The 17,859-nt window shown below is 38.1% G+C and overlaps 1 long non-coding RNA gene across 5 annotated transcripts in view; it reads left to right on the top strand.

The window, feature by feature from the left end:
• LOC143420689 (uncharacterized) overlaps positions 1-10,081 on the top strand; it is a 71,301-nt gene extending 61,220 nt beyond the window's left edge. For 4 of the 5 annotated variants that reach the window (XR_013100414.1, XR_013100415.1, XR_013100412.1 and 1 more), the window contains 4 exons: positions 5,838-5,965; positions 6,845-6,905; positions 9,140-9,279; positions 9,738-10,081. This is a non-coding gene — a long non-coding RNA (uncharacterized LOC143420689). Of the gene's footprint in view, positions 1-1,122; positions 1,441-5,837; positions 5,966-6,844; positions 6,906-9,139; positions 9,280-9,737 lie in introns of those variants that run through there. The other variant, XR_013100416.1, reaches the window with a different exon arrangement.
• The last annotated feature ends 7,778 nt before the right edge of the window (positions 10,082-17,859 follow it).

The raw sequence follows: 17,859 nt of genomic DNA on the forward strand, positions 1-17,859 counted from the left end.
TTTGGCATGATAGATGAAGAGTTTTCTGACTGCAGTTTTCCAAAAACGTAAAATTTAGTACATGATTGTGAGACTTTCAAGACAGATAAACAGGAAGTCAGAGGCCTAAAATGCAAACACACACAGGCCCTGATTAAGAATAAGATATTTATCTTCTGTGTCAATTCTTGCGGTAATATGAAAAACACATGAAAAGTGTAGCTGCAAGCGGCGATCAAGGGGTTTAAGCCCATATGGGAATGTTAATAATTTAAGGCTGTCAGGGGTCAAGAGCTACATGGGAATGCTGGGAATGCTGAGAGCAGAGTTTCTGGCAATCGTAGACATAATGACATGGAAACTATCCACAAAAGAAAGGTTGCCGTTGTTGTTATTATTATTATTGATATGTTTATCCTATTTCACATCATTGTTGTGATGGATCCGCTGCTACCTTCTTGTTTTAGGAGTAAATCCTGTATGTGATGTATTTCAGGGCTTTGCGTGCATGACATGTTTGTCCAGGAGTGTATAAATCTACTTTGAGTTATTTTAAGACACACCCAAACTCACAGGCCAGTAGTGCACCAAGACATTTGACTCTAGATTTAGACAGTGTGTTTTTATTGTATGTTAATGCCAAAGTACTAGTTTAAAAAAAAATACAAAGGCAGCAAGATAGAGTCATTGTTAAAGGGATCTCATTTCTTTCTTCTTCTTTTTTTTTTGAAACTTTTATACTCTTAGTACTTTTTCTTAAAAAATATTAATCTGAGGATAAAACCATCTGTGGTTTCATGGCTAAATGTCAGTTCTTTTTTGCTTGGACTAACGGTTAAAGTCCATTTTCTCCGAGCTGCAGACATTGATGTGGTTGCACGGTACATTTCTCAAAGTGTTTGGTGTTGATTGATTAAAAAGTGAAACCGTGTCACAGGAAATTTAATGTCTCGCCACATTAAAAGTCCATCACTGACAGAAGCTGATGTCAGCTTTGGACAGAAACTAGCCAAGTTTGACAGGAACTTGGCTAGTTTCTGTCACTGACCTGTGACTGTCTGCTATTTTGTTGGTAAAAACCATCCATTTTTGCTGACTTTTTTTTAACCCCTTTGCCTTCAGAAGTGCAGTAATTAATCACAGATAGCACAGATTCAACAAGGTGCTGGAAACATTCATCAGAGACTTTCATCCATATTGAGACGATGGCATCACACAGTTGCTGCAGGTGTTTTGGATGCACATTGATGATGTCAGTCTCCTGTTCAGCCACATTCCAAAGGTGCTGTATTGAACGAGATCTGGTGACTGCGGAGGCCATTTGAATACCGTGAACTCACTGTCGTGTTCAAGAAATCAGTTTGAGACTATCTGAGTTTTGTGGCATCCTGTGTTATCCTGCTGGAAGGAGCTAACAGAAGATGGAATAAAGGGATGGACATGGGCAGGAGCAACAGTCAGGTAGGCTTTGGAGTTTAAATGATGCTGAGTTAGTATTACCCAAATCATTACACCACTGCAGCAGCCTGAACTGTTGATACAAGGCTGGATGAATCCATGCTTTCATGTTGCTTATGCCAAATTATGACCTTGTCGTAGCAGAATGAAGAAAACAAGCAGATTCCAAACAGAATTGTCCCATCTGGCCAGTTGGATTTGAACCCAGGGCTTTTTTGCTGTGATGTGATTGTGCTAACCACCAGATGTATCCTTTTTAATATAAATAAAGAGTACACAATGCATTTTTATTTAATAAAATAGTGTCAGTGTATCTGAATATTCAGTGTGTATCTCATCTCCTACATTGACACATTGGCTAGTGATCAGAGTTTGGCTCTGATCACTAGCCATCTCTGGCCATCACAGGTCAGAGCTAAGTTTTATTTACTTCTGCCTGTGTAAATGAGCACAATAGAAACGCCCACTCCAGCATGCTTTATTTATCTTTAGAAGTTTTCCCAGTGAATAATTTGAAAAAACACATATGCAAGCTTTTCCTCACCGAACATGGAGACCTCCTATTAAAAAGACCTCACTGGTATGATGAACAATGGGTATCTTCTGTTGGTAAGCACCATTAAGTGGTTGCATGAGGCCAAATTAATCAACAATTTTCCAAAAGACAGCACTCTTAAAAGACTATATATAAATGATGTGTGGAGCAAAGCAGGAAGTTTGGTGACATAGCTCCAGAGCCAAAAAGCCTGTGCAGGAATATGGAGGTCAGTGGAGTGGCCAACGCTATTTTGCACTTTAATGCAGCGGGCTGTTTTTTTGGTTTTTTTATATACCTATTTTAAACCGATTGTCAGCATTACTTCCTTTAGCACAGATCATTGCATTAATCTTGCTAACTCTTGCTAAGTGCTTATTTTAATCCAAACCATTGCTATCACCCAAACCGCACTGAGTTCTTTCCATTTCAGACCTCATCATAGGATTTTCATCTTATCAAAGGCTTATCTTTTTATTTTTAACATGGGAAATATATGTGACCGAATGCGTGTTTACCTCTGGCATAGCTCCTGCTGCTGGTATCTGCTATTTTTAGATTGGTTAGCTCATTCGAGAGCAGCAGTAACAAAACTGTATTCTCCTTTCCTTCTTTTCTTAAATCTCTTTCAGTCACTCAGGCCCACATAACTTCCCTTATACACACACCCCTGCGCGCACACACACACACATATACAGCACCATGCAGCTCGACAAGATCTGAGGCCAGATATTTGATTTACACCAGCAAGGTCAAAGAGAATGCATTAGGACCTTTTGCCGGAGAGGCGCAGGGAACAGGCACGAGTTATAAAGTGGTCAGATGGATGCTGACACATGGCCCTTCATAACAATCAGTAGAAGAGTTAGTTGCACTGGCCCTGACCTCCTCCTCACTAGCACTGTGATCTATACTCTCCAGCCCCCAGCTCCTATACACCACACCCTGCCAAACATACCAACTCCCAGGTCCTGCCTGCAAGAATCTGACTAAAAGTTAATGTTAATGTTCTTAGTCTTCACATTTTCTTTTCATAGTGAATTTTTAGCACTTTTTGCAAACTAAAGGTGTTTTCTCTACTTCTAATAATTGCTGTCAACTAACACTGGTCGATATACCGGACACATTCAAAGTCACAGCTCTTTTAATATGTGCTATAACTTGGCTGTGAAGAGCCAAGGCTGAGTAACTCCCTTTTTAATGTGTTATCTGAAGGTCTTTGGGGTTTTTATGTCTGTCGTTACAGCTCTTTATCTTTGTTTGAGCTTATTACATAGTGAAAGGATCCTTTCGGTCCATAAAATAGTAAAAGAAAATACCTTTGTTTGGTCAGATAAAGTCTTTGCAAACCATCATATATTAAGACAGTCACACATTTTTTAAGTTTAATGTTTACACGTGTACAAAATATTACATAGATTTCTGTTTTTGTGATATGAAGCCTGTTTGCTTTTTGGAAAGATACATAAATGCAACATAGCATTTGGATTATGTGCGATTAAAAAAAATCAAATTGTGATTTTAGGAATGTGCAAATTAAAAGACAAACTCTTTGTTTATTGTGTTTTTGTTTCTCCATCTTTTCTCCCACTTCCCTCAATAGCCCCCATACCCAATCAGAGTGATTGAGTGTTATTGGTATTTTGATTGATGCTTTAAAAATCACTTTGCCAACAAGATGGCACATATATTATAATATGATCTATTTATCACAACTTATCACAACTATCTTAGCTTTAGGGTTGTGGCGATAATTTCTCAATCACCCAGTTAACTCTAATGCAATCTGGAAATACTGAGTGATGTCCAGAGGGAGAAAACTTAAACCAAACAATTTGAAAATAGAAAATTAATCTCTACATGGGCGAAAACGCTAAGTTTAAAGCATAAAATGATGAACAAAACAAGAATAATAGTTAATAGTGCTCGTAGAAACCAGTGCAAAGTCGAAATGTATATTTCATCCAGCTGCTGCATTCTCCATTTTCATCTTGTTCTTTCTCAATATTTGGACTAAAATATATGAAAATTGTGATGCTGCAATAAGTGCTACAAAAACAAACTTGCACTAAATAAAGCATCAATTATGTACTCCTCAGGTATGTTAAGAAGTGGCTGATGTTGAATGTTTTACTGCTGTTTAATTGTGTCATTATATTGCAGCCTTCTTGATTTCTTCCTCTTCTTCTTGCAGTGATTTATGGTAGCTGATTTGAGAGTTGCCTCCAGCAGCTCTCCAACTTGCTGAAGCAACTTCTAAAATTTGCGCAAAGCAATTAAGTACATAATCTGCTTTTCATTTGCAGTTTTTTTCTTTAAATCTGTCCTAAATTGTGGTGGAAAAAAACAGCTCGTAATTCACTAACGGTTCAATTATATACAAAAAATTAAATAAAAGAATTAGTGGATGCTCTGCAGAACGTAATAACCTGGTCTATGACAGCAGTCTCCTTCATGACCTCTCTCCTATCTAGGCCTCTCTCCCAATGTTTACATCACTTTTTTATAAGTCTGGGATGACATTCACAGACCTACTACAGCCCAAGTTCTGCACATACATACACACATACACTTAGGCAGTTGTGTCTGGACAGCGTCAGGCAACACTTCAAAGTGCAGGATCCCCCTTTTTACAAGCCATATTAGGCTCACATCAAAGCGTGCTCCGCACTTCAGACCAGAGTTTTCTGGTCAGACGAACATCTCTGCTGCACAGTGCAGTGATGAAGCACTGCAGCGCAGCGCGTCACATCTGACCCGAAATCAGACGTGCACGCAGATAATACGGCACGGACTCAAACCAACGTACACATACATATACTTTGGCATTTGAGCTATTGCTATTGCTTTATGAGCCTTAGCTGTGTAAAACATTAACAACTGAAGGAATCTAAGTTTTAATGTCGTGCTTGTTGGGAGTGTGTTTGCTCACGGCATCAGTTACCATGACAAGACTAGTGACAGGGCGAAACCGTCTGAAATGGCAAATTCCTTTCATTAATTTAGATTTCAGTGCTTTTTTCCATGTGTACAGTGTGCCAGAAAACCATGAAGTAAATTCAGAGCAATCTTCTTTTCCCTCCTCCTCCTCCTGTCGGTAATCTCCTGATGAAATGCACTTCAAAGTGTCACGTAAAGCTTTTGCTTAGCCGTTGTTGCTTTAGTGTGTTTCACGCTTGGATTCTCATGCAGTGCATGGTCCTGGTGAAACGCTGGATGCGTCATTAGAGAGAATGCCGTTGTCAGAGCTTTGAGAAACGTGCTTGCAGCCTACATTAGGTCAGTCCAACTGTAGTCACCAAATAAATAATGAGGGTCATTACGTAAAATAATGTTGACAAAGGGTGACTATCTGTCTTTTTGACAACAGCCGAGTCCTTTGATAAACATTGCAGCACCCATGACTTCTTACAGATACTGTAGGCTTTGTTCAAAAAAGATTTTTCCCCACTTGAGCATCGGTCTCATTTCAGGTAAAAGCTGATCATGACTTTAAGTGTTGTAAATGGTTGAATAGCAAGGCCACTGTGCAAGAGTTTATTCAGTTGTTTTTGCCTTTACTGTACAGGCATTCGTGTCATTTGCCCAGTTTTAACTTCTCTTCCCTGAATTTTCATATTTGTCACTAAATCTTCTTGTAGACGTCTCCTTTCAACTGCTATATGCTTTGTTTTGGACTAAGGCATATTATAAAGAGTGCATCAGTAGATATTTTCACTTGGCATGAAATGACAGTGAACTTTCTCTAAATTAAAAGATGTCAAACAGCATTTTTCTTTTTTGCTTTTCACTCACCACTCCTCGCCCCACCAAACAGAACATGTCGTCCACCTATTCATCTACATTTGTTTACTCTTTGTTTCAGACCCAGCTTGTTTTTCCAATGAACGCATTTTAAAGGGAAACTCCCTTCCAAGAAGTTTACTTTGTGCAACCGTACCACCAGGCTTGATGCAAAAGTCCCATAATTCATCCGTTCCTCTCCATCACAAGGTAGCTTACCCACTCACCCCACCCCTCCTCTACCTCTGCACTTGTCTCTGCACAGGTCACCATCCACAGACAAGACACTTTCGTACTGTTGTGTACTCCTTGTTTATGATGCAGAAAATGTTCCCAACATGCAACATAACAGATATAAATACTAATAAATACTCCTACTACTTCTAATCAAAGCGGTATGTCAGTAATTACTACAGAGTATTGCAATTGTTCTGCCATTTTTCAGCAGTTTTTCTTAAAATATCTACTTTACAGATCAATATTTTTGCAAATTACTGCACTGGCAAAAATTAAACCATTGAGTGGTGTTTGAATTATGCTATTTGACAATACAACCAATTAGGTGCAAAGTCATCGATGGCATTGAGTTCAAATTCTGAGACCGGGAATGGAGCACATTAACATCAAAGTAAAAGTTGTGCCTTTTGAAACGTGTTGGCTGCAGCAGAAAAGCACGGTTTTTCCTTTGAAGATGAACATTTTCTGTCTTCCATGCAAACTAGGACACCTCTTTGTGACCACTTTTACCCACAGACTGGCAGCAACAGTTCAAAAACTGGTTGGCAAACACGCATTATTCCCTCCCAGTGGTTGACAGATGGTTGCCGACTGGTATGTATTTTGCTGTCAGGGAAGAGCACTGACACTGATTGAAAGGGGGGCAATAGGGGGGCAAAATATTCACAAAGGCATTATCCTTTTACATCCTTCAAGGGGAAAAAACTCCCTAACATTGTTCAATACAACTCTGGCCTTGTATTAAAGAGTAAGCAAATGTTTTTGATGCAGGGAACACAAAAACTCCCCATTTTTACATTTACGTGCTTTCTTCTACCTCTTCTTCTTCTTCTTCTTTGTCTGTGTGTATAGAATGAGTCACTCCAAGGTGTTTTCAGTGCAGACCAGGCAGAAACTCCTATTCATCAAACAGGTATGTGTGTGTTGTCTTTGCTCACAGAAAGGATGCGGGGAGGGGGGGGAAAGGCTAGTGAGTTATTTTAGCAGTGTTTGGGCTTCCCTCCAAGCCTTCATACCATCCCCGGCCATCCTATCTCCTACGTATGAGGCCTGGGGCTGGTGGGGGGGTGCTGCAGAATCCCTGTCGGATTAACACAAAGTCCTCTAATGGAGCTCGAGGTGGACAGACACTGAACACACCAACAAAATTTAAAGATCACCACTTAAGCTTTAGGTACTTACTTAGATACTCAGGTAGTCTGGCTCCTGGTGTTCAGCACTGTGGTCTGTGTATTCTGATGGATAAATGGTAGTTGTTAAAAATGGAAATGTAAACTACTATAAAAACTTGCCATTATAGCAAGCTATGGCAGGCTCCCTTATATTAATTAAAGTGATTTATTTACTGACCTTTGATTTAAGTTACAATTAGCTCAAATCCCAATCTGATGCAGAATTCTGTCATTTCTGCTGATTCATTTCATTTCCTAACTCAGATATAGAGGCACTTTCTTCTCCGATATTCATTTCTGAAAGTTTTGCATGCCATAAATGTTAAAGCACTCATCGACCAACTTCCTCAAACCACATCACTCCTGGTAAACTGTGAGGAAATCACCATCACCTTCTGTTTGAACAGGGATTTATATCTTCTAAAAAGGACACAGAGGTAAAACGAGATAGGCCACATTGACCAAATACTCCCAGATTCATTCACCCAAACTATCTTTAAGTCATTGAGCATTAACAAGGATCTAATGGGCTAATTGCCATTAGTAACGGTTGTTATCAGTAGGGCTTAGGCGGCCTATCGCCCAGTATGTAGCTTGTGCACATGTGCATGTGTGTTCCTCGCCCTCAGGAGAGGCTCTTGGGTAATCCAGTGTTGACCAGAGGGCTTCGTGGTCCATTACAGGTCACGGCTTGAGACGGAGGGTAAACAAATTCCTAACTAACGAGGGGGGGAGGAGGGAGGAGGCTGGCCTTCACACCCTCCTTCTCCTCCTCCTCATCCCCCATGATGACATGACCCTGCTTGTGTCACAAAGGCAAATCCAGACTTAAATTACTGCTACAGTGGCTGTTGAATAATGGCGATATAATTTATTCAATTTTTTGATTGCATATCTTAGTTTAGACGAGCTAAACTTACAAAATTACTGAATAACAAACTAATGAGGCACTAAATACATCAAGCATAATATCAAACATGCAGAAATCTGGAGAAAATGTTAATAAAATTAATTCATGTTGGTTTTGTTGGATGTATTGTTACCCTCATTAAACTCCTGGAATGTTTTCTGCCTTATTAAGTAAAATTTGGAATAATTGTGTGTATTTTGTTATTTTGCTTTTTTGTAGATCTTCTTGGCAAATTGCTCAGCTACTGCACATTATTAATAAAAAAATCCAAAGGAATGAAGGCGATACAAACTGTCTAAAACAAATACACGCACTGAAGAAATCCCTTTTCTCTTTAATTACAAGTTGAATAACATTAGAAATCTCCGAATATGCACAAAACCTTTTAATAGCTGCTCTCTCAGTCTTCTAACCAGTGACATGTGATGAGTAGCTGGCAGTCGGCAGCAGCAGCAGTACAAAGAGCACTTTCTCACACAGCTCTGGACTCATGCACAGACCTGTAAGTGCTTACTGCGCTCTTTTAGACCACATTTACAGAGGATCAGAGAGAACATTTAACTATTTGTGGAGCAAATGCCACCTAAAGGATCTCTAAACAGGGCTAAAGTTGAACGAATATAGGCTCAGTCTGTGAAGTTTTGATCTGCGCTACTGAAGAGTTAAAAGTGTAATCTTTTGTTTTGTGACTCTTTTTTTTTTAACCTTGTTTAGACAGTCAATTAAGGTAAAGACACAAATTTACAGTAAACTGTAATTTTTAGGTACTTTCCAGAAACCATGATTGGTAAATTCATGACTTGTAATAAAGTGAAACAATGAATAAAAAGGGTTTGTTAAATACACAAAACTCTCTTTAGCGGCCAACAAGTCTGCTCAGGATCAGACATGTTGGTTTTACTTTAACTGTATTATAAATAAACCACCACATAAGTAGGTATTTTGTTTATCTTGACTTTGAACCTATTGTTGTTTTTAATATTCTTTAACATCTAATTTATTATCTCAATTAATCAGTAAGTCCTTTAAATTCCAATATGATGATCCATCCATCTTTTTTGCCAGGTATCTGGATCCGGGTCCTTGAGGCAGATCTAAGCAAAGATGCCCAGACCTCCCACTCTCCAGCCATTTCCTCCAGCTTTTCGGGGGGGGCACCAAGATACTAACTGGAAAACATCACCTAGGAGGCAGCAAGATGCCTAGTGAGATGCCTTTACCACTTTAACTGAGTCTTTTTGATCTGAAAGTCCTTTCAAATGACCAAGCTCCTCACCCTATCTCTGTTATGACCTCATTATTTGAGTCTCTATCCACAGGTTGCTGTAAGTTTAGTGGTTAGTGTACATTTTCCAAAAACCCAAATATATTCGATTCACAATCGTCAAATAAAGAAAGATAAAATGTGTATTATGGTTATTTAGAGTCAAAAGCATTTAGACCACATTGAAAAGGGAATCAGCAACATATTTATGTACTGAAAAACTTCTTTTTTGTGTGCATGCATTATCTTACTGTGAAAACATTACACGGGAGAGAAATTTGGCCTCTTGGCGGCAAACTCAGCCATCAGGAGGTGAACTTTGCAGAAACCTTTCAGTGTGAATTGAAAATGCTCTTAAGCCTGTTCTGCACACAAGCTGACACTTCCTCTTTTCCTCAGCTTCACCCCTGGTTTACACAAGCAGCTGCTGACAGTGGATTGCTTCCTCCACGCTAAAATGCAGATCAGATAAGGACAACAGTCCCGCTCTCACTAAGACCTTCGAAAACACTAACTCACAAATCCATCCTCTCAGACATTGACAACAGTGGGAAGTGGCGGAGTTGCACAACAATCTGCCATCTCATCATCTTTAACGCATGATGTGCTGCTACAACATGGCAGTATCCCATCAGTAAGCAGCGATGATACAAACTGATTTGGTAACGTTGTGTTCAAGGAAGTTAAGCAAATAAGTTTGTTAATGATGAGTTCCCTTTTTAGAAATAAAATGAGTTACAGTTACAAAATACATGATTGATGTGTTTTTGTGTGTTTGTGTCTAAATAATCCACAGTAAGAGATGCATCAGTGCTCCTTATTCTTGGACTCTTCCATTTGAGTAGCTTTGTATGATACATGATTTAAAATAATCCTTATTATTCCTGCCATCCCCTCAACTCATCGTCTGTATGAAATGATCCCTTATCATATCCTCTACCTCTACCAACATTCTTCTGATTGGCTGCCCCTAACGAATAAAGGTTTGAACAGCAGGTGAGTGGAGCTGCTGTGGTTGTAGCCAGAGCTGTGTGCTTGGGGTAACTATTTTAATGCTGTTCTTTGTATGTCTGTCATTGATGACACATAGCATTGTGTCAACAAATACAGTTTCACATGACTCTGTGCAGTTGCAGAGCTGTGAAAAAGTATTTGCCCCGGATCTTACGTATTTCAGATCATCGAACAAATGTTTTCACCCTTTCTTACCACCTGACATCTTATCCTCTTAATTTTGATGAACCTCAACTGTTGTACCTAGCCTGGATTTATACATATAGCTGGCAATGGCTAATCCTGAGTTCCCCTAACTATGACTGTCTAATTTCACATAACTTTATAGCTTGTCAAAGAAGGACAGCACACTATAATATGTTTTCACACCACTTTACAATTGTTCTTGTTGTTGACTTTATGTCATTTTACCAAATAAAGTCTCAAATAATCATAAATAGCCCACTGCAAACTAGTTCATTAAAGGCTAATTGTTATTTACCTACTTAACTGACCTACTTATTATAAGGCCTAAATATGTTTTGCAGCTCCAAAAATATATTTTGACTCTTTTGATAGTAAAGGTTGGCAATCTGTGCTCTAACATTAGTTTAAAAAATTTTATTGATAAAATTCAATGAACAACAATTAAAATTTCCTTCCTCAGCTGTACATTATGTTTGTGTCTTAAAAGCAGATATTGTGCATTTGAAAGCACTGGGGTAAATGAGTAAACATGATAAAAAATTTTCTGCTTGACATCAGTAATCATGTCATCAGCGTCAGTAACATTGACTCTAGATAGTGAAACAAGTCGCTTACAGACCGTTAAACACAGATCATATCTTCAAGATTGACACACTAGCTTTAAGGCCTTAAATACTCATTAGAAGAAACATATTTTACTTTATTGCACCGCACAGACATGCAGATTTTCTAACACACACTTGTCCCAAACGATGAGGCATAACTTGAGCTCCTGTCTAAGTTTTTAGGCAGCGCACAAGCCGGACGCCCCGGAGCCATGCCTCCCACTGACGCCAAACATCATACTTACATGTCACATGTGTCAGTTTCATTTTAACACCTTGGGCAGGTTATGGATGGAAAAACAGCAGTCCGACTGACAGACGGACCAGTTTGACCTGACTTTCACAGCAAAAGCTGTGACGCATGAGCAAAATATTGAGGTAATGTCAACCCGGGCCTCTGGGATTTGTTAACTTAGTCTGTGTACATTATTTAACCATGTAGTATAATTGTACACACATATGAAGACAAATAGTACAATTAGAGCTATCAATCGTAAAACTTTTCATAGATTTTATTATCTTTATTTTCTAATTAGACTAGAAGACTTTTTTTGTGTGTCAACCATTTTTCATTGATAACAAATGTAACATAATGTATCGTTTTATTGGCAAGATAAGTCACTTTTTCAGTCAAAAGACAATTATTTAACAAGGGATCTGAGGACACACACAGACACACGCACGCACGCACACAAACCCCATTTGTTTTTTAGATGTTTAGTAAAACTTTTTACTCATTATGTTGCATTTCATTTCCACAGTGACATAGTTGTTTTTGAAATGTTATGATTTTTAATGCCCAATTGTAAACATAATAAAATACTACACCATAAAAATGTAGATGTGTGTAAGTACACCATAACAAATGTCCCTGTTAAATGACAGTAAAACACTGACAATGAAAACTAGTGTTGCCATCCTTTAACTTTTATAGCCACAGTAAAAATACTGTAATGTGTTATAAAAAGTGTAACCTTTAGCAAATAATACTATAAGCTGTTTGGTTGTTATTACACTGTTATTCTTATTTTATTGTTCTATGGTAATCTCCATAAACAGTTCATAATAGTAAAACATATAAAAGTATTTCATCCAGATGTATAAAAACACCATGACTTGTGTCTTGGTCTAAAGTGCTTTGGGTTTATAGGCTAAAGTGCTCTATGAATTTATGGTTAAATATCACTCATAGTTTAAAGGCTTGGTACTCTTTGTTCTTTTTAAATGCACATAAAGAAATTTGTATTGCAGTACAAATCAGAAAAGTGTAACATGACAGAGGTTTCCTTTGATTGCACAAACATTGTGTAAGCGTAGGTAATGCGGATTATCGGTATTGATTTGTAAATAACTAGACATAAAGCTTGAGTTTATTATATAATTATAATATACTACAGTATATTTCTAACTAACTAGGTAGCTCATTCTCTTGAAAATACTTTAAAAGCAACAACACATTTTGGGGTCAACTTTAAAGAAATGCAGATGTAAAAGTGAGGTCAGAGGTCAACTGTGGCATGATATTTGAACATAAATGTGATATTTAGAATCCCCACACACCAGTATCATTTCCTAAATGTTACAAATACAAAAAAAAATTATAATTCTAAAAAAAATTTAATGAAAGCTTGACCTTGTTTGACCTTGAAGAAGAGGTCAGAGGTCCAACGTAATGAGGTATTTAGAATCCCTGTATATCCCCATATACCTACATGTTGTCAATTCAAGCAATGGCAATAAGAAACAGTTTAAATAGCTCGATTATCCTTCAGGTAAATCTGTTGACCTTAAAGGAGAGATCAGAGGTCAGCTGTGACATGATATTTGAATTCTTTATACTTAATTCAATACTTTTAATGTGTTGACAATTCATAGCGCACTTATAAGAATCACAGTTTTTAAGCTATTAGCCTTTTTGTCAATTTTCAACCAATAAATCGTCAAGTTGAGCTTGATGACCTCGGTGGCTCGAGCCATATTTCAATTAATTAACATGACCCCACTCCCTGCAAAGTTTTATATTATATTATTCATTCAAAACTTTTTGAGCTATCAACAGAATGATGACACACACGCACACAAACGCTACCAGAAACAAAACAACTGATATGAACTTTAACCTTTGTATTCGTATGTATTTTTGGCCTCGATCAGAAGGAGCCGTGTTTAATGTTTTCTGTTATCCATACTTTTTAAATGTTTGGTCAATGAAGTCAAGAACCGTCATGCAACATATTGCTCAGATTTATGAGAGTTATGAGTTGACTAAAGCAACAAAGAGTGACGTCAGTATGAAAACAATCCTGTGGTATAATGTATAATTATAAGATTTGAAATGGCTCGATTGTATTTAAAAAAAGAGCAGCACAATATTTCAAATCCCCAAAATTCTCTGTATTCTCACAGCTAAGATGTAGTTGTCTTTCCTTTAAGGGTTGCTATAAAATGAACAGGTAACTGATCCTGTCGTGTTAGCAGGTTGCAAAGCCGCAACTTAATTTAACCTTTGATCTCTCGTTGCCGGTTTAGATCATGCAGGGTTTTTTGTATCTCTCATGACAAAACAAACTGAACATCATCACTATCCAAACATTAGAGCAGGTTGCACTTTCTGCTTTAATGACAGAAGACATCAACGGGGAGTCAAACACACCTGCATACACGAGGTATCAGCAGCAAAGATCTTCATGTAATAAACCTCCAAACAAAACCACGTTTTTTCATGACAGATCACAGATTAAAGGCCTCTTTTCCTGGCATGTAGGTCATTACATTGATCAATAACCAGCACATGCAAATTCTCCTCTGACACAAACCCAGCGAGTGAACAAATGCTTAGTATCGATTACCACAGATCCCAACCCCAAATTAACAGCCGAGGTGTTTATCACGATGGCCTCCTGTGTGTCCACTGCAGTTCCTGTCGCAACACAACGCAGGGGAGGTAAACATTGACTAAGAGTCAACAACACCAAAGACCGCTCGACAAACAGAACTCACACAGGTATGCATATAAAACTACGAGCAGGAATGTCACAGGTGAAGGCAAGCTGTTTGAGAATGAGTGACAATGAGGGGTTAATGTTTTGGCTTTTTAGGTCAAACCAAACACCAAATGTGCGACATTTATATAAGAATGTTTAGATCAGCTGCTTGTAAAACCATTTCTGTTATGACATTTTTTTACTATGAGACAAATTTTCATATATTATAATAAAGATTTTTTTTGGTTCTTTTAAAAAAAGAAATGGGGTAAACAAAGAAAAGAATTTAGTTTAGGTTCTATTTCCCTTTCCAGGAAATAGATATAGATCTGAAAAGAGATATGGTTAGGATTAATAATCCCAGATTTTTTTTATTTTTATTACAGATTAAATATCAGATAAACATTATGCTCATCGTTTGTTTGTTTTTATTTCACTTTTACTTTACTTTTTTACTCTTGTATTTCCTCAATGATACTAAAACAGATACTAATAAACTTGAACCCAACTTTCTACAAATAATGACATCACAGGTGATGTGCAAGCAGCATATAATTGCTCATAGTTACATGTGAGCTCTAGTTACACCTCCAGTTTTCACCTTTAGATTGTGTAAAATTTTTCATGGTGGAAACCTGTTAAAACAGCTTTCCAACATGTGTTTGCTATTGTAAAACTGCCTGTTTGAACCCAAAACATAATCTTTCCCAGTGGCTTTGTTTCTGAAACATAACCGAACAACGAGAAAAAACCCAACTTAAAAATAGTTCCAGGCCTGATTTGAACCCCAGGCTTTTGGTCAAAATTCAAATTTGACACTAAAACATTGAAAAAGGATTTTATCATTATCTGGTGAATATGTGGTGTATTAACTATTGGCCTATCTCCTGTAAAAGCTCAACTCTTTCACAGTGATCTAGATGGTTTCTCAAAGATAATTCCTGAAATGCTACCATGTAACAGCAAAGTGGAGCAGATGAATGATTAGTACACAATACTGATGCTCAAAATTCATTAGCTAAAGACTCCATTAAAAAAAGTTTCTTCTCTTTATTATCTTTGTATCCAACAAACAAATCAGTCTCGTCTGTTTGCTCACCTAATTGCACGGCAAACATTGCGAGAGAAGACCAGAGCTTTTACCACCTCCTAGCAGCACATCTAACCTTGTTAGACATGGACGAAGCCCTTGTTAAATAAATATCTGCACATAGTGACACAGACAGAAGGCATAACAGCACAGATTTCGCATCGCTGCATTTCACTGTCAACATATTGTTTCTCCCCTCAGATAACATGTGTTGTTAATAAGAAGTTAATACACACACGTGCAGAAGGATTCCCTAGATTATTTCCTCCTGTGTGTGTTTGCGTGTGTGCTAACAAAGTGTCAGTGGTTGCTCTGCTATAATCAAATGGTGAAGTTACCGTCTCTCTCTCTCTCTCTGGCTGAGAGAGATGAAACAAATCTCATAAATACTATCATTGAGGAAGGGAATGTACCTTAACATGGTAACTCTAGAGTCTGCTGCAGCACAGCCAATGTGGACCAGCTGTGCAGACTAATCTGTTACCTTACAGAGGCTTTGGGGCGACCATGTCAAATTTAATTGAGCATTAATTATAAACAGTGCAATTTCCCGCCGAGGTCGGCTTGGTGCATGATTGGGGGGGCACCTCTCTTTGGATTCTTTGGGTCTGAAGCTCTTCTGATTACCCCTCCTTTTGGTCGCTCACACTCTTTCTCCCACTGACTCTCATTGGTCCTTTTGCTATGTTTATGTCTCATCATGTTATGCAAAGGCTTGGAAATTTGTGGCAAGGCTCTAATGTGTTTGTTGGCTGAAGTGTTGCGTCACAATTTCAGTGAAATATCTGGAACTAAATATATAGCAAATATTGGACTACAGTGGATTGCAGTAACTCTTTAAAACCTGAACCATGAAATAATTGCCAGAAAGTGAGGATGTTTATTGATTCTTCTGACAAATAAAAAAAAAACCCCAGACAGTGTATCAAATATGATACACTAGGTATTAAGTTGTTAATCTAAATACCTGAGAAATTAAACATATTCAGCCTTTTTCATTCAGTAAACATTACACCGCTGCATCAGCCCATGTGCTTTCTTTGTGAACAGGTTAGAGTGATGATGCTTGCACTTCGTTCGTGTACAATTAATGCCCTTCTACTCAATTTGCTGCACCCAAGTCTCCGAGTCATGACAAGCTGAAATGCATGCGGGCGTCCACACAAAAATTTGCATATAGCCTGTGATGATGAAATGTGCTCGTCTTGCTGGTTTGCAGTTTATTTTACCCACCACATGTCTAATCATGAAAAGAAGAGTCATGGCCAAAAGTACTGGCAAAAATCTTGTGTTTCAGACGTTGCACCACTTCAGGTTTAATTCTGAAGATTTTTTTACGTTTCTATGATTTTGTGAGGAACAAAAGAGTCAGTATTTACAGCGTTGACCTTTGCTGGATATCAGCTTTTGAGCCACATCTTGACTGATGGCGATCCATATTTGCCTTACCCGTACTCCAAGTTAATCACAGTTTGTGAGTTCTGGGGGTTTCTCTTGTTTCAGGTCCAACCAACACAAATTTCATCAAAGACCAACTTTTTCGATGATCTGGGAGCAATTTGGTGACTATGTGCATTTTCCAGCATGATGCAACACCATGTGACAAGGGAAAAGTGATAAGTGGCTCGGAGATCAACAAATCAGCATTTTGGATTCATGGAAACTCCCCAGATCTTAATGTGACTGAGAATGTGTGATCAATTCTTAAAAAGCCAAATACTTTCAGTCAGAAGCAATGTAGCTGCTTAAAGGTTTTTAGCTTGGTTGTCATAGGCTATGCTCATTATTCTCAATTTATACAGTAAGTGGTGCTGCTGTTTCTAAATAGATTGTTTATTTGTCTTTATAGCTTAAAAGCCTTTCAGAAATCACGTTGTGCAGGGGGAGTTGAAGAGGTTGGGGGATAGCGACACAGAGTCCTCTTTATTCTTCTGTTCAGTGTTTAGGAAACTAACTGCAACGGTCTGTTTTGTGTTATGGTAACACCAGGCCACAGATATATGAGGTATCTGCTAAATAATACAGATGCAAATGCAGCAACACACACACCACACACAGACAGATACAGTGTAGTGTGACAGGGTGTCGATCATCTCTTATCAGCTTGTTCTCTTTAACTGTGTTTGACCCAGACCTCTGCTGTATGTGTGTATACACTCCAATCTTTTATATATATATATATATGTATATATAGTAAGAGAGTATTATGAGAGAACACGTCACTTGGTGAATGGCTGGGAGTCACTGCAAAACTTTCCATATGATGAAATTATGAAAATTACTCATCTTGCTGATTTTATTTTGCTCACCACGTCTAACCATGATAAAGATGTTGATGGCAGAGTCATGGCCAAAAGTTTTAGCAGTGGGACAAATCTTGTGTTTCATACACTGAAACACTTCAGGTTCAGTTTTACATGTTTCAATGATATAGTGAGGAACAAAAGAGTCAGTGTTTACCCTTGCTGTTTATCAGCTTCTGAGCCACATCCTGACTGATGGTGATCCATTTCTGCCTGCAGGTTGTCATGGCTTATGCTCATTATGCTCAATTTATACAGTAAGTGGTGCTGGTGCTGTTTTCTAAATAGATTGTTTATTTGTCTTTAGCTTCAAAGTCATGAGATCGCGTTGTGCAGGGG

Source organism: Maylandia zebra, linkage group LG10, assembly GCF_041146795.1.
Source record: "Maylandia zebra isolate NMK-2024a linkage group LG10, Mzebra_GT3a, whole genome shotgun sequence".
NCBI classification, from domain to species: domain Eukaryota; kingdom Metazoa; phylum Chordata; class Actinopteri; order Cichliformes; family Cichlidae; genus Maylandia; species Maylandia zebra.